Genomic DNA, 27,051 nt, shown 5'->3' on the forward strand with positions numbered 1-27,051 from the left:
CATATTAGGTGAGGTCTCCATGAATAGATACCTTTGTTAAGTGCTTAGATTACACTTTTTTATAGCAAAATTATGTTAGTTGTACAAGTGCAATAACTCATCCAAAGGAACTCTTATTTTCAGATTCCTGAAAGAACTGTGAAATGCACATTAAAACAAAACTTTTAGTGCACCAGTTTCACTAGACTGTGATAAACAAGCTCTGTTTTGATTTAATCAAAATATGCAACCTTTGATGTAAGGTTATGTAACTTTTTTTATTTCATCATTGCCTAAAGTGCTGTTGGGTTTGAGTTGTATAAATTAGATATCAGTGAATTAGAGAGCATATGATAAGCCATATCAGGATGGAAGAAACCTAGTGGGAAATTAGGAAAAGGACAAGGAAGAGATCTGACACTAGCAGCCAGTCAAACAGAGATCCCTTAATTATATTCTAAACCCAGCAGTTTGATGTTGGGAGTGGGTTCTGGAACTTTTGAATTCTAAACACTATTGGATTGAGCTGATACGGAAATAGAAAAAAAAGGAATTCCTAAGAAACTGAAAGCCTGGTGCATGTGTGATCCATCCCTGCTTGTTGTGGTAGTCTGTGTTCCTCTATTTACTCTCTTGCTGGGCTAGGTGCCATGGGTCTGCATTAGAAGCTCATATGCTAAACTTGGGAGGTCCCAGGTATGATCCCAACTGCTAACAACCAGAGTCTACTGGCATTATGTATGCAGGAAAGATGTAGGTGGTATGAATTTAAACTGATTATGCTGGTATCCCAAAACATGCCCACACATGGGAGTATACTGATATAATTGTAGCTGAAAAACTTCCAGTGTAGACAAGACGTGTGTGTAGGCAAGGGCATGCACTTAGGTTATACCACTTTAATTAAACCAGTACCATTAAATCAGTGCAAGCCCTAGTGTGGGCATAGTTTTCCCATTTATAAAAATGCCTTAAAATGATGTAATTTACTCCACTACCTGTAAAGGAAAGCAATAAGCTTTATAGTGATATAACTGTGTATACACCGGGGTTTGAACTAGTGTAATTATATATATATATATATATATATATATATATATATATAAAACCCACACTTGTAATTGAAATAGTTACACAGAACCCAAATGATATGTTGGTCAAGCTGAACATTCAAACAGCCAGATCTTTAGCTGATTATAAATGGGCAGAATTGAATTCAGTGAAGCTAGGTTTAAGATCTAGCAACAGGCTAGAAGGGGAAGTGTTTGTATCACCCTCATGGATGGAACCCCAAGCATAAAGTTCTGTTCATGAAAATCTTGACTCTCACAGATCATAGTGTGAAGTTACTGAAGTTTTAAATTAAAGTTGTTTTGGTCTTTATGTGGACATCTGCTTTTTTTTTTAACAAAGGTGAAAAGTTAAATACTAAAAAGAAACAGGTGCCTATAAAGCAATCTGTAAAAGTGGTAAAGATCAAATTTTGACAACACTTCTTTCATCTTCATTTCTGATGTAATTATCCTTCACTTTCTCCAAGAACATACTAATATTTACATACACATGTTCATGGGCCACTAAGAAAGAGGTAATACCACCTTACAGTACAGTATCATAAACCTTTTGGGGGGAGCCGCTCATGTTTGTCTCCAGGCCCTCTCTTGAGGCACTAAGATCATGAGCTAAAATTTGTCTTTGACCTGTCTCCCTGCATACAAGCATTGTGATGATAATGGGGAGAGATAGGGGAAACAGCTGAATTGTTCTGTGTCCTCCTACTGACCAAAACATGAAAGAGAAGGGGGACCTGGTTCCACTGAAAGGAGGAGTCTGCTGCCTTAATTTACCCTTACCTGAAAATACAAGAGTAGGGGATTTGAAAACTCAAAATAAATAGGAGAAGGGAAGGGGGGGGGGGGAGGGAGAATGATGCTCTGTCTCCCACCCCCCTTCCTGTTTTTTCTTTAAGTATCTGGAAAATGGGTGCTAAATCTAAGCAGATAAAGATCAAGGTCAATAGACAGATTGCTAAGCAGGAAGGATACCAATCAGAAAGCTGTCAGCACCCTGATTGGTAGAGTCCCCACCAATCTAAATCAAGATTGAGTCCATTAGCATATGAACTGAATTTGTGTATGTAACGTAATTCCAAGCTTTCTCTGTGAATTTGGGTTGAGGAGCTGGCCTGTGACAAGACCGCTACCTGCAGATCTGTCAGATTATAGTTAGGCAAGCAGAAATGTTCTCCAACTGGCTTCAGAGTATTCCCTTTACGTATATCCGATGTGTGTCCATTCATAGAATCATAGAATCATAGAACCATAGAGCTGGAAGAGACCTCAGAAGGTCATCAAGTCCAGCCCCCTGCTTTAGGCAGGACCAATCCCAACTAAATCAAGCAGGCCAGGGCTGTGTCAAGCCGAGACTTAAATACCTCCTGGGATGGAGATTCCACTACTTCCCTAGGCAACCCATTCCAGTGCTTCACCACTCTCCTATTGAAATAGTTTTCTTAATATCGAACCTGGACCTCTCCCACCACAACTTGAGACCACTGCTCCTTGTTCTGCCATCTGTCACTACGGAGAACAGCCCCTCTCCATCCTCTTTGGAACCTCCCTTCAGGAAGTTGAAGGCTGCTATCAAATCCCCCCTCACTCTTCGCTTCTGAAGACTAAACAGACCCAATTCCCTCAGTCTCTCCTCATATGTCATATGCTCCAGCCCCCTAATCATTTTGGTTGCCCTCCACTGGACCCTCTCCAATGCATCCACATCCTTTTTGTAGTGGGGGGCCCAGAACTGGACACAATACTCCAGATGTGGCCTCACCAAAGCCGAATAAAGGAGAATAATTACATCTTTGGATCTGCCATTAGCCTTCTTGGCTACAAGGGCACACTGTTGACTCATATCCAGCTTCTCATCCACTGTAACCCCCAGGTCCTTTTCTGCAGAACTACTACTTAACTGGTTGGTCCCCAGCTTGTAACTATGCTTGGGATTCTTCTGTCCCAAGTGCAGGACTCTGCACTTGTCCTTGTTGAACCTCATCAGATTTCTTGTGGCCCAATCCTTCAATTTGTCTAAGTCACTCTGGACCCTATCTCTGCCCTCAAGCGTATCTACCTCTCCCCCTAGCTTAGTGTCATCTGAAAACTTGCTGAGTGTGCAATCCATCCCTCATCCAGGTCATTAATAAAGATATTGAACAAAACCAGTCCTAGAACAGAACCTTGGGGCACTCTGCTTGAAACCGACTATCACCCTGACATGGAGCCGTTGGTCACTACCCGCTGGGCTCGGCCTTCTAGCCATCTTTCTATCCATCTTACCGTCCATTTATCCAATCCACATTCCCTTAACTTGCTGGCAAGAATATTGTGGGAGACCGTATCAAAAGCCTTGCTAAAGTCAAGGTATAACACATCCACTGACTCTCCCATGTCCACAGAGCCAGTTACCTCATCATAGAAGCTAATCAGATTAGTCAGGCACGACTTGCCCTTTGTGAATCCATGCTGACTATTCCTAATCACTTTAGTCTCTTCCAAGTGACTCAAAATGGATTCCTTAAGGATCCCTTTCATGATTTTTCCAGGAACCGAGGTAAGACTGACAGGCCTAATGTTCCCTGGATTGTCCTTCTTCTCTTTTTTGAAGATGGGCACTACATTTGCCTTTTTCCAATCATCCGGGATTTCTCCTGATCTCCATGACTTTTCAAAGATAATGGCCAAAGGCTCCTCAATGACATTTGCCAACTCCCTCAGTACCCTCGGATGCATTAAGTCCGGACCCATGGATTTGTGTATGTTTAGCTTTTCTAAATAGTCCCATTGATTCTTTCCCACAGAGAACGTCCAGTTTGACCAATATATATAGCACAGGGGCACTGTTGGCATTTGATGGTGTAGATCAAATTACTAGATGTGCAGTCAAATGATCCATTGATTTTGTGGCTTATGTTGTTTGCTCCAGTGATGAGTTTGTCAGTGTAGATATGTGGGCAGAGTTGGCATCTTTTTTGGTTGCAGGGCTGGGTTCCTGGAGGCTTATGATGTGGTTGTGTGGCATGGTTATCAGAAAGAATACGTTTCAGGTTAGGGGGTTGTCTGTAAGCAAGAATAGGTTTTTCTCCTAAGGCCTCTGAGAGTGAGGGATCATAGTGTGTTGGATGGGTCTGAGTTGTGGACTGTAGGTAACAACAAGAGGAGTTCTGTTATTTTCTCTTTTGGGTCTGTCTTGAAGTAGTTCATGTCTGGGTACTTTTTTGGCTCTGTCAATTTGTTTTTTCACTTCCCCAGGTCAGTATTTCAGTTTTGTGTATGCTTTCTAAAGATCCTTTAGGTGATTGTCTCTGTCTGTGGGGTCGGAGCAAATCCGGTTGTATCGCAGGGCTTGGCTGTATACAGTCGACTAAAAAATGTGTCTGGGATGTGAGCCGGAAGCATGAAGGTAAGAGTAGCCGTCATTGGGTTTCCTATATAGGGTGGTGGAGATTTTTATTTTGAGTTTTCAAATCCCCTACTCATAACTCCAGTCATCTGAAGAAGTGGGCTGTGCCCTCGAAAGCTCATGATACCATCTACACATTTTGTTAGTCTATAAAGTGCTACCAGACCATTTGTTGTTTTTTTCTGTAACAGACTAACTCAGCTACCCTCTGAAGCTCCTGAAAATACAAGGGCACCTGTGCCCTATAACTTACTTGATGTCTCCTGAGCTATCTTGCTTCCTTCAGTAACATAAAGTGGAATTTGTTTTCCATCAAAAGCTTCATTTTGAAAGGAATGACAAAGTAAACCTCATTGTTCTTGATTTGACTCGTATTAGTCATGCTTTTTGTTTTTATTCTTCTCTTGGTGATTATGGTTTGAATAAAGTCACTACTGTTTTTACTCCATGTTTTGTAGGGTCTTCTCTTCTAGATGATAGAAGAATGTCAGCAAAAATCAATTATTAAGAACAAATATATAAGTAGCACTGCTGAGAACATAACAGAGGCTCTCTGTTTCATTTGCCATAAAGACGGAGTCTCTGTTTTTTGTAGTGAACAAAATTAAGCTCTTGCAATCGATGAAGATTACGTGGAAAGTGAATAACTGCAAGCTGCCTTAGGGGAAGTGCAAGGCAGCCTTTTAAGTGTTTAATACAACTGAGCGAAGAGTGGTGAAAGAATTCTAGAAATATTCATTTGAATTCAAAACGTGAACCTTGATTTAATTTGATTTGATTTGTGCTCATGTTACTTTCCATGGATACATGAATTCTTCAACTAGATTCCAACAAATATTTGCAGAAATGTTTTTACCTTGAATGCCTTCATATTTACTAAAAGAAATTTTGAACAGTACATTGTGTAATTTGCAGTTGACAATTTCCTGTTTGGTTGCTTTAGTATCTGATCCCTGAATCCTGATTGGATGATTGATTTAACCAATGTTGTAAATTTTGGAATCTGTAAATAGCAATCTACAGACCAAGAAAGAATACACCACCCTTATTTTGAACAGTAGTTGTTTTCTGCAAGATTACCAAGAGACATGTTGGTGAACAAAGTGAAGGATAAACTTCAGGTTACTTGGCTTCTATCAGATGCAAATAAAAGGAAAAAATAGCTTTTTGGGGAAGTTGGATTACAAAAGCATTACAGCATCTTGTCATAAAAGGCCTTTTATTAAAAATCTACTGATTTCCCCTTTTGAATTAACTACAACAGTGCTTTCTATTAGGGATATTTCACTTTTATTAACCTCAAAAATCTGAGAGATCAAGTAAGGATCCTTGAGGGCATACATGAGATGTGACTTTCTTTAAAAAATGATTTATTTCCTTTCCCCTGCTTGGAGCCACACATACACCCCAAGAAGGTCCCCTTCAGACCAGGATTTAAATGTGAAGCAAGTGCTGAGCAATGTTTTTTAAAAAATATTGACGTAGTCACTAGAAAGTAAAAACATGATTACTCCTCAGGCCCAGAGAGGCTGATGGCAGCTCTTTAACACTGCCATCAAGCTGAACAAATGTCTAGTTTAGGGCTAGGCTGTTCCTTGTTTTTGAATAAATGCATGAGCATGGGTAAGAGTAAAAAGCCTCTAGAAGGTGCTACTGGGCCAGATTCTAGGTGCACAGCAGTTAGCCCTAGAGCTGCATGGAAGACAACAATTCATTTTGTGAAAAAATGTTATAGCTCTGACATTCTGTGGTAGGCTTTCTTTTCCAGTGCAGAATGAAAAGAATGATGTGATAGAGTAGAGATTTGAGCATGAGTGCCCTAACTGCCATACTGTTTTGGGGGAGGGGCATTTTCTCATTTGCATTGGGAGGGTTGACCTAGAAATGCAATTCTGGCACTGATTTTTTTTTAATCAAAATCAATATGTTCATTGATACTTTTTTTTATTTTTGCAGAAAGGTACCTGTGTGGGTGTTTATCATTTTAAAGTCAGCTATACTAAGCCTACTTTCACCTCATGATACAGGTGGGCAGGGAATCAATAGTTTTGGCTCTGTCCCCTGAAACCCACCGGAAGACAGGGAAGGATAGCAATTTTTCCTGCTGCTATATGTTTATGGTAAATGACTTCAGTCCCAGAGTAAGAGGTGACCAAGGAGGATAATGTCTCTGTCTGATCCACAATTTTATCCTTGGATTGCTGCTAGGACTATGCTGCAGTGTTCTACAGTCTGCCATGGATTGTAGCCTTGTGGCACATTTGACCTTTGGTGACTAACCAAGGGATGTAAAACAGTCCCTTCCTAGAAGACTGTGCCTTCCTAAGCATGCTCATGTACTCTTTGTTTTTCAGCTTGCTCATCAAAACTAACATTATTGCAGTCATCGAAAACCTCTTAATTGAAACATGTGGCACAACAGGCTATGCTTAAGGAGGAGCATGTGGAAGGGGGGGAATATTTTCAAGGTGATCACTAGCAAATTAATTGCTTGTTAAAGTAATAGATATTCATTGTAAATCAATCCTATTCAGTTGAACTGTTACTAATCAGTAAAAGATGTATTTCTTTTGCATAACCAGTTTGTGTGGCAGCCACAGACAAGTTCAATAATCCCTGTTGTGCACCAACTCTTTGTGACAGCTTTGCTTGCTGTTTTATGAACACGTGATAATTCACTAACTGCTTAATTCGGATGGATTTTGGCAGTATAGTTTTACATGTCTTCCATCTTACTAGGTTTACATTAGGAAGATACAGGTATGATAGCTACTTATGTAATCTTCATAAAGTAACATTTGGGGATATAATAGAAGGATTGGGATAATCCAGGCATTCTCAAACTACGGCCAGGGACCCGGATCATGAGGTTACTACATGGTGATTTGTGAGCTGTAAACCATCCCAAACCCTGCTTTACCTACTGCATTTTAAATAGAATTTAAGTATATACAAAGTTTGTTTTTAATTTTATAAGGTGTGGGGGGGTCACAGTCAGACTTGCTATGTAAAAGGGGATACCAATAAACCATATTTAGTATTACATATACATTAAGGATTAGGGATACATTAAGGATCTGACTTTTTGATTTTTAATAGACATGGGCAATTACATTCACACAAATCTACATAGAATTTTCAGAATTGCATAAGCAAGTGATCAGTGAGATATGCAACTAGAAATTTGTGTGCCCAATTAATTGGTTTGGACATATAGTTGGAGAAATTGTGCACCTAGAGGTATAGTCTTTAAAATATGGAACAAAATTTGACACTTATATACAATTATTGATTTTAGATTTTAGATCTGTGCTTGTTATGATTCTATATTCAGAAAAATAATACTTTTTGTATTAAATTTAAGCTCAACGCTCCTCTAGCATATCTTCTCTTTAAATAAACAATCGCTGTAGATACAAGTTTCTGGGTTCAAGCTTCCCTGTACCAACACTTTGAAACAAATTGCTAGATAAAACATTTTTTTCCTGTTTCATAAATATCCTTTCTAATAAGTGACAATTTATACTTTTTTGCCTTAAAAATTATTTTAATTCATGCCATACTTCTTACTCACCTCACAAAACCTGCTTTTTGCAACTTTTGTTTTATCAGTGAACAATTTAAGATAGCGTGCATGCTTACAAAAAGGTATACTAAATAAATACTGATGTGTAAAAGGAAGATTACTGTAGTCATGCTAATAAGCAATGTATGTACTGAGCTGCAAATCTTCGGATACTATTAAATAAATAACTAGTAAGTTAATTTATCTTGTCTATGCATAATCAATATGCACCTCATCTAGGACCTGTGTAGCACTTTTTTCTGACATAACTTGCAAATCATGACGGTGATTAAAAACAGGAATTGGAAAACTTTATCAACATTTTATATGTGGATAGATTGGTACTGAAAAACTCGATCATTAGGCTGCTGGTACCTTATAGCAGGCTATTCATAACATCAGGAGGCCACTTTAACTTTATAATAATCCTTCGGGGCTTAAACCTGCAAGTTTTCTGAGCACTGATTTCAATGGGAAATTAAAACATCCCACATGTGGCTTTGATGGTGCTTTTCATGGCATCAGCAGTTAGCTACTTTGGTGCCATTCCTGTATATAATAGACAGCATTACTTCTGAAGAGCAATGTTTTTCCAGAGGCTGTGACTTTCTAAAGTGAACTGAGGATGGGGTAAGATGCAGTTCAGGACTGAAGATATTTGTAGTGCACTAAACTAGTTTGGCTCAACTCTTAATTTTCTATTGATGATTCCTTTTTTCCCTTTTGTTTTGCAGACACTTTAAATGTAAGTGCATTGGTGATGTGCAGCTAGTCTAATGAACACAGACTTATGTCAGTTTTTCACTATACTTGTATGAGGTCTTTCTGCGGGGCATAATGCTTTGGACTGAAGGAGACCTTATTGAAGTAGAAATAACACTACTACTCTGGAGTTCACTATAAGCATAATGAATAAATTGAGAAGCCGTGGAAGGGAGAGGGGAAGGAGATCCACAGCTGCACTCTGGGACAGAAGGGTAAAGGTGGTATTAAGCTACTTTGGGCCTTTTCTGAGGTAAAAGGTTGCTTGAGGCCAGTGTAACCCCTGGCATGACTTAAAGCAGCCAGTTTGTGATGGATGTTAAAGCACAAAGAACATTCTTTAGAATAATGTAAAAGGTTTGACAATCTCGCTAAGAAAGGAAACTGAGCTAAGGCTGAATGACTGTCTTATATCTCAACTTTCCTTATATTTTCAAAGCAGTGTTCCAAGTGCTGGCTATTCAGTTTAGCTACCCTGTTGCTACTTGGTATTACCAGGTCACAGAGACGTGAGTGATGTTACATTTCATACAGCACATGCTGAAATTCCTAGGTCATTAAAATTTCTTGAACATGGTCTTTCTAAATTTCCCCCAGTGTCACTCCCTTTTTAAAAATAAGATGGCTTAAAATAACCAACAATAAAATAATCTTCCCTGGAAATGCCTGACTTAAAAAAAACCCCTGTTACTTCTGTATTGAGGGAGAGAAGTGAAATTGGGTGGATCCATTACTTCTTCCCAATTTTTCTTTACTTCCCCATCTCCCTAAGAAACAATGTTATAGCCACTATGCTCTGGCTTGATTGAATTAGATGGTTTCCTCCACAGCCGATCCATATGAAACACAGCTGTGGCTCTTTTGACTTATTTTGATCACAACAGGAGCCAATGAAATAAAAATGATTTATTAAATGTATCCCCATTTCATTTAATTTTTGTCTAAATTATTTCATGGGACTGTCTAACTCCAGTGCTGTTCTTGTATGCACATAGCAGCAGCAGAGTTCATGAAGCCATGTTACTCTGAAAATTTGGTATGTTCTTAGACAGCTCAGTATCTCCTCATACTTGGAAGGAGTGAAGAGCCCAGCATGGGTTTTGGGGGTAACATATGAGATATCTCTGTTTTGGAGAGCTGCAGAAACTAAGGCTATCTCTACACTACAGAGTTTTTCTCAGAAAAAAATTGCAGAGCGTCCACACCTCAAGCGCATTTTTGCGCAAAAAAATTGAAAGAACAGAGGGATTTTTCTGATGTAAGTATTCCTCATTCTATGAGGAAGAACGCCTTTTTGCGAAAGAGCTCTTTCACAAAAAGTTGTGTTTGTGGACAGGAAACAGAGGTTTTTTTGTGTGGAAAGAGGAAAAAGCACAGTGCCCTGATGGCCATTCTGTGCATAGCAATCAGAGCTTACTTTCAAGAGAGCATCCATGCAGTCTGGATGCTTTCTTTCACAAAAGTGCATTGTTTTTTCGATGCGCTTTTGCAGTGTGAACGTGCTCTTGTGCAAGAAGTTTTTGCAGAAGATCTCTTCCAATAAAAGCATGTTGCCCAAGAAGCCTGAAGTCTAGATGTAGCCTTAGACTGGTATCAAGCTGTATAAGTGGACTTGAGTTTCATTTTTTTAAAATACAGCCTGAATTCTTTGCTAGGCGAATTCTACGCAATCTCAATAGCCAGACACTGCTAAATTCATGGTGTGGGGTTTTATTGTTTCATTTTGTTTTGTTTTAAAAAAAATTCCCAGTGCCTCCAATAGTAATCTGAAATGTTATAAATGGAATAACCAGACTATTGCACTGTTCTTGGTAGTGCACTTTCTCTCCATTTGCTGATGTCACACTGAGGTGTCAATTAAAGATGATATGTGCAAATAGTTTAGGGTTATAAAGAGCTAAAAGAAAAGGTTAGAATTCTTGAGGTCATGACTTGGCAATTGAAGAGGCAAGAAATGAAGATTATTTGTGGATGAAAATGAGAGCAGATAACAGTGGAAGGCTCTGACTATATTCATACATTTAAAACATTCTGCTTAGATACTAGTTAAAGGCCCACAGTTGCTCATCTGTAGAGCTTAACAATCCACTACAGTGCATGTAATGTGTGCTGTATGAGCAATCCTTCAGATGAAAACAGCTCATTTGTGTTTGAAACATAGATTTTACTGCTGATGAGGACTTAGGACTCAGTTGTGAGCCAGTCTAGGTACCTCCACAGGGGAGTACTAGGGTGATAAAATAGAAATGTCATAGGTCACAAATGGGGGAGCAGTTGTCAATGGGTAATTAGTCCCTCTCCCTCACAGATAGGCAGGGAATAGCAGACAGCTGGAGCAAAGGAGACAGGATGCTGTGATGGGAAATGGGCGCTCATTGCTTTTCCTCATTGGGAGCAAGGAAGAATTGAGCACTGAATACAGGCACAATTTTGTTCCTTCTTGTGTTTGTGGTCTTGCTGTACAACAGTGTGCTGCCTCTCACCCAGAGCAGACTGTAATGTGCCAGTCTAGGACATCTCTCTATCCTGGTGCATCACCCAGATATGAAGAGTTAACATAATAGTGAAGAATGTGGGAATTTAGTGGAGAAAAACCTCCCTGCTAGACTGCAAAGTTCTACTGAACCTGTTCTGTGTCTGCCACTGTAGCTTCACACAGCTTTCTTCAGGAGTCTCCATGCCATCCTTCCTCAGGGAAAATGTCAAAATAGATTTATATAACTTGTCCCACCCAAGCTTCAAATCCCCAGCCATGCTGCATGGCAGGAAGCCTGTGCAACAATGTGTTTTTGTGGGTGAAACAAAATGAAAGGATTCCCTGCCCACACTCCTGGAATTCTGACCCACCTCTGAAATATCAGTGGTGCCCTGCTCTCAAGCCTTTCTTATTTGCACAAAAGTGGGCTCGATTTGTTCTTCCCTGGTAACCGTTAAATGCAATGGCAAAGAACAACCTTCCATTAGAACAGCGATTCTCAAACTTTGTGGCTCACAACCCACCCCGCTCAATGCAGACCTTTCCACAACCACCACAACCACATATGATGACAAAATGGGTGCAGAAGCAGGCTGAAGGGGTGGGGTGGGGGTCTGGGAAGGAGGTAGGGAGGGTTCAGGATTGGGATGGGGGTTCTGGAAGGTAGGGAGGGTGCAGGAACAGGGTGGGGATACAAGGTCTCATTGGGATGGGTGCGTAAGGTGGATGGGCGTGTGGAGTCTGGGCATGAGGAGGGTGGGGGAGTGCTTGTACAGCCCCCTGATGCTCCCATTGGCCCTGAGTCTGACCAATGTGAGCAAAGGGGAAAGCTTCCAAGTGAGTGGTTCCCTGTGCTGCCATTCCCCCCAGCTGTGATTCCTGTCCCCCATGAGCTGTTTCCTGTCCCCCATGAGCTGCTTCCTGTCCCCCATGAGCTGCTTCCTGTCCCCCATGAGCTGGATCCAGCCCCTAAGGCTTCCCCCTCCCCTGCAGCAGGAAGCTGGCACTGGCGATCCAACCTCATGGGGAGGGAGCTACGGGGATGGAGCACCAGTGCAAGCACCCCACTGTGAGTGGGAGGGGAGTGAGCCCTGAGCCTGCAGCCTACCTGCAAGATGGTCTGTGGACCACACTTTGAGAACCACTGCTTTGAAAAGATGGACACTATACATGTTTGTAGCAACAGCTCTTTTATTGTCTAAAAATAGTCTCAAGTATAGGCATTTACACCGAGAAAATTTTCTCACAGTTTAGACAACATAAATGGCACTTACACGACCCATTTTGCAAACTAAATTTTTAACATATTTTCTTTTCTATTTTAAGAGGGGGCACATCTTGACGCCTCGTTAATGTTGAGTAATACCTTAGGCCCCAACTTGTATACGGGTGGTTGTGTGAAACTTCTGGCTTCGGTAGGGTTCTACACAAGCACATCAGTCCCAATGGATTTTTTTCCAGGCAACGAGGAAACTTTTTGACGTGATGAAAATTGAAGGCCATAGATGGTATTGCAAACAACGCGTGTAAATATTTTTTCCAGTCTTCGTAAGGGAAATTAATAGGGCTCCGGTTTAAGAATCAGCTCTAGGACAAAAATTCACTTTTAATAAAACTCATACATACGGTATGTACACTTAATAAAATCCAATATATCTGATAATGCTCCCCTCCAAAAAGTGTATTGGGATGAGGCTTGTATGCCTAAGTATTGTATACTTTTCTCCATCCTGCTCACATAGATGACAAGTTATGGGTATATCTTTCAGATTTGGCAGTAATAGCTTTCAGGCTGTTGGTATACCGCTTACCATGCTTGCCTCATCACTTGGACACTGGTTTTTCTTCTTATCAGCTTGTGAATAGGATGTCGCCCTTCTGAGATCTTCACAAATGCCCCTCCTTAATGGCAGATCTGCTCATAGTACTTAGAAGCACTGACATAGTTTATTAGTGCACAATCTGTTCTGAGCACTGAGCTGCTTTTGGGTCAGGAATAAAACCTACTGCTTCTCTTTCATACAGCCAAACTATAACTTTAAAACTCTGTGCAGAAAAAAGTACCCATTTCTTTGTGACTAGAGTTGAAACATAAAAGAATTAGGCTGACATGCATGTTCTGAGTTCAGGATTTCTGCATAATCAAAAGATGAACAGTGGCTACTAATCCTAGCATACAGGATGTCTTTGCCAATCTGAAGGAATTTTTATTCTTAATAAGAACTGGGCCATATATATTCAGAGAACTTTTGAATCCACAGGAGATGAGCATACAGAGCTATAAATGTGAATTAGTAATAGTATTAGTTTCTCACATCGTGATTCGAAGACATGCAAATTTTTAAAACTATTTTATTTTGCCTTGTAAAGCATACGATTTAAAAACCAGCCATGCATTCACAGAATATAATACAAAGGATGTTGGGATACTCACGCTACAACAAACAGAATCATATGCAACCAGGAATATCAGGATAAGAGTTAATTGGCCTGTTCATTTTCATAGTGAGTGAATGGTAGACAAAGGGCCAGATTCTGAACTCTTCACTCACATAGATTTTGCAAGCAGTCCTATCACAATCCATGGGTTGCTCATGTGAGTAAATGCCCTCAGGTGTGGGGAAGGGGTACTCAGTCTGGCCTTTAGTAATTGACAGATAAGTAATTCCTAGATTCTGTAAGCTTGAAGATTGCACTGTGATGTCCTCAATGAGTGGTGTTGGTGTATCTCTGTGATTCTTCATGTGGAGAGAAATTTAGAGGCAAAGCTTTTGGGAATTATGACAACTCAACATCTATTGGCACGGCACTGGAGAATGATTAATCAAATCTATGGAAGGCCACACAGGACAGGTAAGTTTAGGTTTGGTAGAACATGATTTTTATACTTTGGCAGATAATCAATAGTTTTTAAAACCTTTATTTTTATTTAAATTTTCATAGTGGTGGGAAATCATAGGTTGAGTTCAGAATTTATGACCGTGAATGTTGATTTGAAAGTTAAAGCGCTATAATTGTTACAAAAATTACCACATGAAAATATGCAAATTTCCTTAAATCAAACTAAATCAAACCTAATTGTGGTTATCAAATTCATGGGACTCCTGATGGACTTTGCATAGTTGTTTAATGAAGAATGGTATTGTGGATAAACCACTGGACTGGGATCCAGGAAATTCACCTCCTGCCTTTGCCAGACTTCCCATGTGATTTTGAGCAAGTCACTCCCATCTCCTTGCCCTTTATCTGGGATTGTCCAAAGGACGCAAGAGTTAGGGACTTTCACTGGGAGCATTTCCATGAGAGCCTGCTAAAGATTCTAAACCTCCACTTGTAAAATTTGACAAAGATGTATCTCTACCTTATACAAAGATTAAATTTAGTAATCTTTGTGAGATGCTCTGATTGTATGGGAGTCAGATATGTACATCTACCCTGAATGCAGATTATTAAATTAAAAACATGTTGCATCAAATAAGTATGCATTTAATCTCTTAATATGACCTGGTGATGATCTTACAGCTAAACAAAATCAACTCCTACCTAACCTATATTTCTAAACATCGCTCCTTCATATCCCCTGAGAGAGTCTTCCTTCACCTGAGGATTATTTACCCAGACTAATGTGTGTGCCATAGATTTTTATGAGGCTAGAAAATAAAAGTTATCCAAGGATCAAATCGTCACCTGCCTTTCATATGAGTCATTTTCTATCAGGTTATACAAAGCAGTGATGAACATCTATATTGAAGTACAGAGATGTTCATCTTGTTTTTACCAAAGGTGATCTTGATCTTTCCTTTAGCTTGTCCACATCTCTCATAAGACTGTCAGCAGGAGTTTTAATGTTTCTAGTCTAATGGCAGAGGAAATAGAAATATTACAACAGCTGCTCTGCATGTGGTAGTCATTTTGAAATGCTGCATTTCAAATTCTCCTATTGAGCTTTCATTGCAGTTCCCACTGAATCAAACAATAAGAATATCCACAGGGTTGTACTATTATTTTAAAAATCAGTATAGCCAAAATTCTGGAGCAGGTGGATGAAATAGGTTGACTTGACTTGTTTGTTGTTTTACTAAAATAGGGGAAACTGTCTCTCTCTTTTAAAACATGTATAAAGGATATTTCCTGCAAATTTCCAAAATCTTTCATTTCATACTCCTTCTTAAATGTTGGAAAATTGTCTCTTGTCCATGAATTCCATAGAAGACCTAATGTGAAGAATCCTAAGAGAATATTAATTTCAGTGGGCACCCACATACACAGCGGTATGTTCGTGTACTATCTGGCTATCTGAAATTTGGCATTCTTGTAGTCTTTGTTTATTTAAATACTGTCATTATTACTCTTATCTGTAGCATCTTCATCATTAATATTCCCCTGCTGTGCTAGTGCTACATAATAGGATTACTGGACTGTTTAAAGTGTTGTTCTTTCAATATAGCCCTTTAATGGCTTTAAGCAGCTGTACTGTATCTTGATACTTTGGCCTTTCACATTCAGTTCAGTCTACTTGTAGGAACTCACCTTTACCCTAGAAGGACAATATTTTGTCCAATATAATAATGCTTGTACCACTGGCTTTTCTTGCGAGGAGCAGGAGTTCATGTATTCTGTGCTCATAGATGTGATTATGCATCATAGGAGTCTTCCCTCTTCAGGTAGCTGAGCGTGAATTCACATTGATAGTAAACAAGAATAATTTCATAGTAGTATAATTCAACTGACGTAAAATACATCATTACTGTTTAGATAAACCCCTAAGAAAATACTTATGCTATGTCAGCATTTGAATAATTGGATCTTTTTCAGCTAAGGAAAATTTCCTTGAATTGTCTTGTTTTATCAAAACCAACATTTTTCATGAAAATGTCTTAGTTACAACAAAGTTTTCATAAGGGAGGGTGGAGAACAGGAATGGATCACTCACATTCTCTAGCTGGGTGATTAGGACACTGGTCTGGAGTCTGAAAGATGCAGATGCCAGTCTCTCTGCTATGATTCGGAGTGATTTTGAACCAAAAGTCAGAGTAGAAACCTCACTTAGATCTCCCACATTCCAGGCCAGCCCTAGAAACCAGGCTATGGAGTCATACGGATCCTCCTGAATAGGAAAGTTCAGGTTTCAGTAAGACACAATTCTAGGAAATTCAAAAAGTTCAAAACCTTAAAATACTGCAAAACAGAGCTGTTTTCTAGTCAGTTCTAATCACTATTGGACTCTGATGCTGTGTTTACCCTGCAGCAGCTATTCTGAGTCTTTTGAGTGTGCCCGTTATTTAAAAATATAATGGGCTCGCTATTCCATTGTCCTTGTAAACCTCATTCCATGAGGAGTAAGGGACATTTTGGAATAGCAATTTATTGTGAATTAAGTGCTGTGTAGACAGCGCCAGATTTCGAAATAAGCTATTTCAGATAAAACTGGTGGTTTGTAGGTGCATTTAATGATGGAAAGCATTCTCCAACTGTGCATTTTGTTAGGAGTTAGACTAGGTGATCCTAGAATACAATAATAGGAGGAAGTCTGAGGATTCTAAAAAGACCTTTATTTCTGTATCTTTATGATGGTCACAGTTCTCTTATGCCAATAGTTCTGTATGTGTGTGGTTAGTGCAACATTATATGATGGTATGGTGTAGGATTTTTACTGAGGTGAAGTTAGGATGAAAACATCAAGCTAGTGATATCCTGTGTCTAGCACCATATACATATTTTTAGAAAAGTTTTAGTTAAATTTACTTTGTATCTATCTCCTTGTAAAGCCAATTGCCTGGGGAAATTGATAATTACTCCATATGTGCTGAATGAAATGGCTGTGTTTCTTAATTGTTCATTTTTAGATGTTCACACTTAGGCTCTTTAGGGGTAAAATCTGCTCTCTACAAACTACAATACATACACATTGAGGCTGTGTCTACATTGGCACCCTTTTCCGGAAAAGGGATGCTAATGAGACACTTTGGAATTGCAAATGCCACAGGGGATTTAAATATCCCCCGTGGCATTTGCATGAACATTGCTGCTGCTTTTTTCCGGCTCGGGGTTTTGCCGGAGAAAAGCGCCAGTCTAGATGGGATCTTGCGGAAAATAAACCCTTTTCCGGAAGATCCCTTATTCCTACTTGAAAGTGTTTAAACTTTATTAGTAATTGTTAAGGTTGAAAGCATGTGCCAGTGGAGTGTAAGTAGGAATAAGGGATCTTCCGGAAAAGGGTTTATTTTCCGCAAGATCCCGTCTAGACTGGCGCTTTTCTCCGGCAAAACCCCGAGCCGGAAAAAAGCAGCAGCCATGTTCATGCAAAAGCTGGGAGGGTTATTTCAATCCCCCGCGGCATTTGCAATTCCGACTGGTCTCATTAGCATCCCTTTTCCGGAAAAGAGTGCCAATGTAGACACAGCCATTTAGTTACACTCCACTGGCACATGCTTTCAACCTTAACAATTACTAATAAAGTTTACACACTCACACACACACTACATTAAAATAGTGCTTTTCAAATCACAGCATCAAGAATTCAAAAGTTGAAAGATGGGGATGCGAAGTTGCATATGCAAATTTAATTGTCTCTACCTGTTTGTGTATTGGAAAACAGTCCTTGCTTATTTCAATCTCATGGATTTTTTCTCTTAACTTAGACAAATCTAAATAAATATTCATGGAGACAAAAAGGCATCTTTGTTACCCCAGAACTGTTCCCTTGCCAAACTTCCTCCTACAAGCTACAGAGATGTCAAATGTCTTCAAAGATGGCTGGCAAAAACATTAAAAGGGCAACACAACTTTAACAAAGAGGTTACTACCACTTCCTTCTTTAATACGTAGTGTATACTATACATCCTACATATGTACCAAAAATACAAGCATAATCACTTAAAATAGGACTTAAGAGACCTATTTCTAAACATATACCTATGTTATCTTACCAAAAGCATTTTCACTTCTAAGGTTAAGATTTCAGGCAACTTCATATTACAAGTTTAACGTGGATGAGAGACAAAGGTGACATTATTAGAACACTACAGATTACTTCGATACAACTTGTACTGATACACACGAAGCCCTTGTTAGACCTAGCTACTGTTGGTATTGTGGCACATAACCATTTCTTATCCTACTTTTTTTTTTTCAACCAGCTGAATATAAATATATTTTGAAGACCCATCACTGGTTTCTACATTTTATTTCATGGCAGAAGCACAACTGCAGATTGTCATGTAATCTATGCATAAAAGTAGAAGGAAATATTTTTCAGCACAGTATTCGGCTCATACTATCATTCCTGTACTTGTCAGCACAGGTGAGACCCACTATCATTCCTGCAAAGTTAATGGGACACTTCCCTTTGACTTCAACTGGATGAAATTTGGCTTGCTATGTATTCTTTCATGAATATGAATGCTAGTCAAGAGAGTCCCCGGTAGATCACTGCAATGCTAGTATCATTATGGTGCTGCCCCCTAACCCTCTTATACTCTTAGTGGAGAGATGCATTAACTGAGATGCTGATATTGAAATGTGTCCTCCATTTGTTCTTCTACTGTTACTCCTTTCTGGATGTCAATTGGTTTGAAAACAACCTTTGTTCCGCCCCCCCCCCCCCTCCTTAGCAGTTTAAGCAACATATTGGAGATCTGGATGTTTTTTTTCCACTTCAAGTTTGGAATCCTGTGGTGCTAAGAGATGTCATGAGATCTAAATGTTCACTTACCTTAAAAACTGCAACCACATTCTGCCGTTCAAGAAGATTAACTGTGCATGCATCATTTCACTATGATTGAACCAAACAGGCGTGATTTTAATGTCTCCCCATTCTGAGGATAACCCTTTACCTATCTTTTTTTTAAAATGAATTTTAGTGCTTGGTGGCTGTGGGGGGAGTAAGGCCCATCTTCAATGTAAAAACTGAATAATGTCGACCTAGAGTGGCTAAGTTTATCTGATGGCTATTTTGTTGCCTATACATAATGATGAGATTGCCTCAGTCTAGTTACCGGTGAACACAATACAAAAAAACAGCCTTATGTCTGATAGCAATTGGAATTCTTGTTCAATAATTCTGCAAGAAGACCAGGTGTTGAATGGACAAGGAGATCCCCATAATTTCGCCATGGCCTGCTAATGGTGCAGTGTCTCTTTCTCTCTCTCTCTCTTTCTTTCTTTTTCATTTCAGATTTTTGGTCTATGCTATGGCAAATTTCTAGAGCTGGCCTACTTGAAGAATAGCTAATGTGTACTTGTTTATTTGCATCCCATTATAAAAGTGTGTGCAGGCATCTGTGTATCTAGCATGAAACCCTTTGAAAATCTTTCCCATGTTGTTTTTCACAATTTTAAAAAGAAAACATGATTTCTGGGTTAGTATCAGAGAAACACAGCTGTAAGTATTTTCATCTTCATTTCTTATTCTGGATTGAAGATGGACATTTAAAATCAATTCTGGATGTCTGGGGTTATTGCCATGTAATATTTTGATCCATTCTACTCTGTATGCCTTTAAACAGTTGGCAGTTCATAGAATGAGATCATGGTCTTTTCTCAAACAATTCAAACTTTCAAATTGATGTAATAAAAGTTCTTTAAGGAGATGCTTCCCTGAGGGCACTGACAGAGAAGTTCCTTTCAACAGTAATGTTTACATCCCTGGTTTATTATTTATGGGACGCCTCACAAGAAGAGCTCTGTAGGGGAAAAGCAGTTAAGTAGAATATTAATTAATTGGGATTTCATAATGAATATATAACAGTTGGTATTGTAGGTACAATGAAGAAGTGTATCAGAACAGTTGGAAAATTGTCCATGTTAAGATAATACAAGAGAACACTTAATAACAGGATGTAGGTTAACGGTAGAATCCACTCATTAGAAGTGTTGTCCTTGTCCCAAATAATTATAATTTGTATCTGAGACCTGAAAGAAGACACAGTCAGATTCTGATCTTGGTTATACTATTGTCAACCTTGAGTAATTTCATTTCCTGACTAATAAATTTACATTCTGTATATCAGTGGGGGCTCTGGCCCACACCACATTGTAATACAAACATATAATGTTTACTGCTTTTACTCACAGTGAGTATTCCTTATCATTATGTGTGTACACACACACACACACACACATATCTTTTGGGCTGAAAAAAACTGCTTCCATGTCACTGGAAAGGGAGCAATGACAAAGTGCCCTTACAATTTTAAATAAGTTTCTAAAAATATGAGTACCCATCTCAAGCAAGTGGACTATGTACTAAGACAAATGCATTCAGAAGGTGCAAGACCAAGGAACAAAAAAATGTATTCTTGCCCTGTACTAGCTACCATTCAGCTTGGAAATGTGAAGTATGGGGGCAAGGGAGGAGAGGTTTTTTGGTTCCCTCTGCATGATGTTTTGGGAAAATAGTATTTTTACTATGAATGATTTGGTTCTGTTCCTAACACTCTTCTGACTTTTTTTCATGATACTGCACAGATAGACATGAAGCCATTTGGTTCCATGAGGCACACAATTCTTCTCTGTCTTTATTTTTATTCAGCCAGTCTGGGAAGCCAAAGTTTTCTCCTACCAATGTATGCAAGCCATGCAAAAAGATATGACACGCCCCCCTCAACCTCTCTCTAAAACTACCATTTCCCTTCCTTACCTGTGTCTGGTCTATCCTCAGGCATCTTAAATCTTCTTTTCTGTGGTATTCAGAGCTTCTGTCTCCCTTGCAGATGCTGTTGAAAATCAACATGCACTTGACTCAGAAAAGACAAGCACAACTTATGTTCAATATGCAATTGCATGCTTCATCCCTTACACATTAATGGAAACGCCTACAGGCCAGACACTTTCCACCCACATAGGTCATGCCCTTAGCACTCTACCTCACATCTTATATTATTCCTAATTGCTTACATACCTACCCACAATCATTGCAAGTTGTGTGTTCCACAGTAGCAAGAGCTTGGTTTAAATTAGTAGCTACATTATGTTGGAGCTAGAGGGCATGGCCTTGCTCTCATTTTATGCCTCCTCTCTGTTCAGAGTTTTTGGAAATACTGAGTCAAACAACATTACTCATATTAGCAACAATCACACTTAGCTCTTGATTTTTGGTATAGTTCTAAAATAACAACTACACAGCATCAGTATTTGATACAGATAGAAGTGTTATACAGCCAAAATAAATCGTATTTTATTATATAAAAAAATATTTATTGAGGACAATATGAATGCTTGCCTCTGGGGGAAAAAGTAATGATTTTGTTAAAAATTGCATCTATATTTGGAAACAAGACAATAATACTTGAGGATAAGGAAGAGAATAAGAACCAATGTTACTATTTGTAAACTGCATTTTTTATTCAGTGATACTCTGAGTAGGGGGGAAGGCCTAACTCATCGAGTAATCACTGATACAAAAATGAGGAATTTATATTTATTTGTAGTGTCGTGACACCTACAGTACTCACCTGAGATAAGGAACCCATTCTAGTGTACATTGTATAAAAAGATAGTTGCTATATAAGCTTACAGAAGTGTTTCTCAAAGTGGTCCACAGATCCATTCTGAGAAACCTGCTAACTGGTTGCTCCAGTGTGTTTATTTACCAGCTCCACAGCCACAAAGCCTTGCAGCTCCCATTGGCTCTGGTGCGCCGTTTGCAGCCAAGGGAAGCCATTGGAAGCAGAGGCCCAGCCTATGCTGCTTCCTGCAGCTCCCTTTGCTGAAAACTGGAGCCAATAGAAGCTGCAAAGCTCCGTGGCTACAGAGCTGGTAAATAAACACACCGGAGCGACTGGTTAGCAGGTTTTTCAGAGTGGTTCCGCAGACCACTTTGAGAAACACTGGCTTACTGTCTTGATAGAAAAAATAAACAAAAGGTAGGAAAGGAAATAAGGGCTTAAAGATGCAATGTGATGAGGAAATAAGTTCATATGTAAGGTGCCAAAAATTTTAAATGAGCCCCACAGGGAAGTGTTGAAGAGAAAAATGCAGGGGAGGGATAATCAGTTCCATCTAATCTAGGACTGCACTCTTATGCACAAACCATAACTATGGCGTTATTTCATGGCATCGCCACAGGGCAGAGTGAAGGCTGACTGTGTATCTAACTGTACTTTCCATAACTCAACATGTGTGGATTTTTTTTTTACTTTTAACCTTAACTCTGAATTGTTTGGCATAGTAACTCCTAATTTTGGCATAATTACATTTCTGTAATGATTTTTCCCCATGGACATAACTGGCCTGAACTAGAGTATTAATATAGTTTTTAATGAGGGAATACTTTTGAATTATGACTAAAATGGAGCAAAGGACTTGTAGGAAATAGTGTACCAAATTCCTATCATTGGTACCCTCCTTTTCTTGTATATTATTGACTATAAGTATGAATTAGGGAGTAGGCTGTTTTTTACCATATGACTTTTGGCCAAATGTCTGATAAGTACTTTGCACTTTATTTTTAGTCTGATTTCGGAGAGTGGCCTGCTGAGAGATACTCCAAAATGTTTGAGACACAACTATTTTAAGGAAAGTCCAGTTAATTGGGGAAAAGTGAGAACAAAATCATAAAAAGAGAATCATAAAATCACATTTGGTCTCATAATGGATAACATTCTCTAGGTAAGTTAGGGTATGTCTACACTTGCTACCTAGTACGGACTAGAGATGCAAGTGGAGCATACCGAAATTGCTAATGAAGCATGGGATTTAAGTATCCTGTGCTTAATTAGCATATTCGTGGCCGGCCGCCATTTTGGATTCGGGGTATTGCGAAATAAGTTGCCCCGTGTAGATGCGTTATTCTGAGAGAAAACCCTTCTCTTGGAATAACTGTTAAACCTCATTGCACGGGGAATAACAGTTATTCTGAGAGAAGGGTTTTCTCTCGGAATAATGCATCTACATGGGGCAACTTATTTCGCAATACCCCAAATCCAAAATGGTGGCTGGCTGCGAATATGCTAATTAAGCACAGGATATTTAAATCCCGTGCTTTGTTAGCAATTTCAGTATGCTTCATTTGCATCCCTAATCCAAACTAGGGAGCAAGTGTAGACATACCCTTACTTTTCTTAGAATTATAGGAAAAAGAAACTCTATAATAGAAAAGGCCAAAGATGGGAACATTTTGTGTTAATTTCTCAGGAACTTTTCCTTCTGGCACCCCGGCAACTCTTAGCGCCCTCCTGGTATTGGGCCTCCTGGATCCAGAGCTCTCCCTACAATCAGGATCATTTGCATGAATAAACTTCCCTTCAAAGCTTCCTGACACATACCTAGTATCTGCCTAATGATATGATATATTCTTCACTCCTCTAAGCTGCAGGTGTTAACTTGCATTTGTTATTTAGCTATGGAATTCTTTGGCTGTGGAGTTTTTTTTTATATAGAAATAATTGCCTAATAAAGTGTCCTGTCTTCTCTATCTTTTCTCATGCAGTTGCCATTCTAAATTGTCTTTGATAACTCCAGGTTTAGGAAAGTAGGTGGATAGTTATTTTTCTAATTTTCTCTCTTGAAATCTGCTGTCTCAAATGCTTCTTTGATCATGCCTCTAGTATGGTCTAGGGGTAAGTGTTCAGTAGTGGGTTTCTTCATTTGCATGTTAATTGTTGCTTTTCCATAGGGCTTTAGTTATGTTCCCCAGAAGTGGTACACAATAGAGCAATCATTCAGTCATAACATTAAAAGTACAGTGGTATCTTAAATAATTCTAATGTAACAATAACTCTAATGCTACAAACAATTTCTCAGACTCTTTAAGTCCTTTGCTACATCAGATTTAGCTCTTTGTTTATGAAGCATCTGACCATTTTGATTAATATATCCTTTTTCCTATTATTGTTTTAGCACTTAATGCAAATATACATTACTTAGTCGATGAACTATTTGACTTGACTCTTTTACTATTCATTGTCTTAGAGTGTATGCAGTTCATCTGATGTAGTCACATTTCACAAAGTCAGCAATAAATTTGACTTTTTTTTAGATGAAAAAATCATATGGATTTTAAGAATTAATAATTTAAAAAAATAACAAATGTGTTGTGTGCAGTGTAGTTGTAATGGTGTGAGGGCCAGGATATTGGACAGGTGAGGTGAATGAGGTAATATCTTTTCTTGGGCCAACTTCTGCTGTAGAAGAAGACAAGCTTTCAAAACACCCAGAGCTCTTTGGGTCTAAAAGCAGCACTAGTTTGAAGGTGTTCATGTTCAATGTTTCTTTCCCCTAGCAGAAAATTATATTGAGGTCAAGAGTAAGACCAGAATAATAGAATCTTAAAACTGGAAGGGACCTCCAGAGGTTATAGAGTCCAGTCTCCTGCCCTCACAACAGGACCAGGCATTGTCTAGATCATCCGTAATAAATATCTATCCAAACTGTCCTTAAATATCTCCAATGAAGGAGATTCCACAATCTCCCTAGGCAATTTATTCCAGTGTTTAACCACCCTGACAGGAAGTTTTTCTTAATGTCCAAGCTAAACTTCCCTCGCTTCAATTTAAGCCCATTACTTCTTGTCCTATCACCAGAGGCATATGTGGAAAGAAGAGCTCGCTGTCTCCAACAGAAGTTGGTCCATTTAAAAAAAATCTACCCCACCCATCTTGTCTCACCAAAGGTATTGTTAACCAAAATGGAATCCCATTTACCTTTCACAGAATGCTGTGGGTCTGACAGATTAGGGAAGAGGTCTGGCATTATCTGAGTATAATACCACCATAAAAACCATTGTTGATACCACTGTGTTAGAGTTGCATCAAATCTTGTGCCTGCTGCGATGTGTGGCCAGAAAGGGTTGGACAATCCCAGGCCAAATGACCCAGAGTCAACCTTTGGAAGTATGCAAATGCATGGCAGAAGTATACAAATGCCAATTAAAGCCATCTACTACTAGTTAGTTTAGAACTTTGAAATGTAAATATGTATTGTTAGAAATTAGAGGTAATATAACCAAACACATAAACTAATATTTTTAGATGCTAATCATAGGAGCAGACAATCACTATACACAGAGATCACAAAGGGAATATTCAGCTTTTAGATGAATCTTGGGTGAAATGTCATTGTGAGGATGTCTCTTTAAAGTTTGTGATAAACTGTTTAATGGATCAATTATCTTTTGTTAATTACCATGATGTTCAGGAAACAGAAGGTCACATCAAAAGCTTGTTTTACCTAGGTATGTATAAAAGGCCCTTGGATCCTGACCGTGTTGATCTCAGGCCTGCATGAGATTTCATAGAGGGGAAATCTAAGCCATAAGGATTGAGATCTATGTCATTGGCTGGAATCATCCTGGTTATGGATTTTGGGCTATAACTATGACTAAATTCTAAACTTACTGCAACTACAAGATCACCATCTCTATTATGTAACTGAACTTAAATAATTGATCTAACGTCTATTAAATTTTTTATAAATATTTAATATGTATATTAAATTTTTAACCAATATTTTTTCTTTAAATTTTAGTTTTCTTAATAAGAATGGAGTATACAAGGTGTATTTGGAATAAGGCCTGAAATACTTATTGCATTGGAAATTAATGTATCTGATCCTTTGGGACTCGTAGAACTTCATCTAATTTGGGTGTCAGTCTGGAAGGCTGGGTACTTCAAGGTAACTGGGTTGTTTGTTTGGACTTCTTATTAACTAATAAGGTAATACAGAAGCTGTTTTGTGCTGTCTTGGTAAATATAAATATTGGAATAATCACCAGCTTTTGGGACTAGCCATCCCATTTCTTGCAGTTCATCCCAACTGAGTGACCTTAGCTGGCTCCCGGGGGATCCTGGCTATTACAAGGGGCAAAAGCAGAGAGTAATGTAAGTCTGTAAATGGCTTTGCTGCTTTTTTGTCAGCATCTGTTATAAGTAAAAATACATTATCATAGATCTCTCAAACTTGGACCAGACATTTGAACTGTCATTTTTCACCTCTGATTTCTGTCCAGGTTCACAATCCTTTTTATAGGCACTCGGTAACATATTCTATATTGCAAGATCCAAAGAAAGGTAGCGCTTCTGTTCTATGGCGGTTAGAGGCAGAGCACTGGACCCTTTGTAGTCCACAACTAGCGAGTTCAAAAGCACCAACAAAGGACTTTTTCTATGACTTTTATTCTGAACAAAATGTATTCTGTTAACAAAGAATGAGAAATAGTGGTCTTAAAACAATTTTCATGACAGAACCTGGATTTTCAGTGATATAATGAACTAATGTACTGGAAAAGGATGAAAATAATTAGATCAGGGAGCGCATTTGATAGAGAAATGTAATTGATCTGTATTTATTCATGTTTTTTCTATAATAGGACTTTCTGGTTAATTTAATATAATAAATAGGAAAAAAATCCCATGATAAAATTGGGAATCTAGTAATTTGTGTGCTGTGAACTGGCAGTTTATAGTTTGGATGAGGCCACTGGGTTTTAGGAATTTTGAAATTCACAAAACTGGTACATTTAGGTCCAACTCCACTCAATGGGAAAACTCAAGTACTTAGTTTAACAAATGCTGAAGTTCTTTGATGAATTGGGGGTGTTATTTTCCACTTTAGGGCGTGGAACTGATTGATTGCTTATATTAAATCCTTCAGTGAAATCAAGAGCAAAATCATCTCTCTAGCACCTCCTAATGGACAAGCATATTTGTTTCCTAATTTTAAAAATAGAAGTGTTGCAGTTAAGGCAAAGATACTTAACCTTAAAGAAGAAAAAAAAACTTCAAAATAAAGAACAAGAATATCTTTTTGGCAAATACATCAGTACATTTTTTCCAGATTATGTAGGAACTGTAGAGGAAGTTGCCTTTTGTGG

Source organism: Pelodiscus sinensis, chromosome 6, assembly GCF_052426305.1.
Source record: "Pelodiscus sinensis isolate ZL-2025 chromosome 6, ASM5242630v1, whole genome shotgun sequence".
NCBI lineage: Eukaryota > Metazoa > Chordata > Testudines > Trionychidae > Pelodiscus > Pelodiscus sinensis.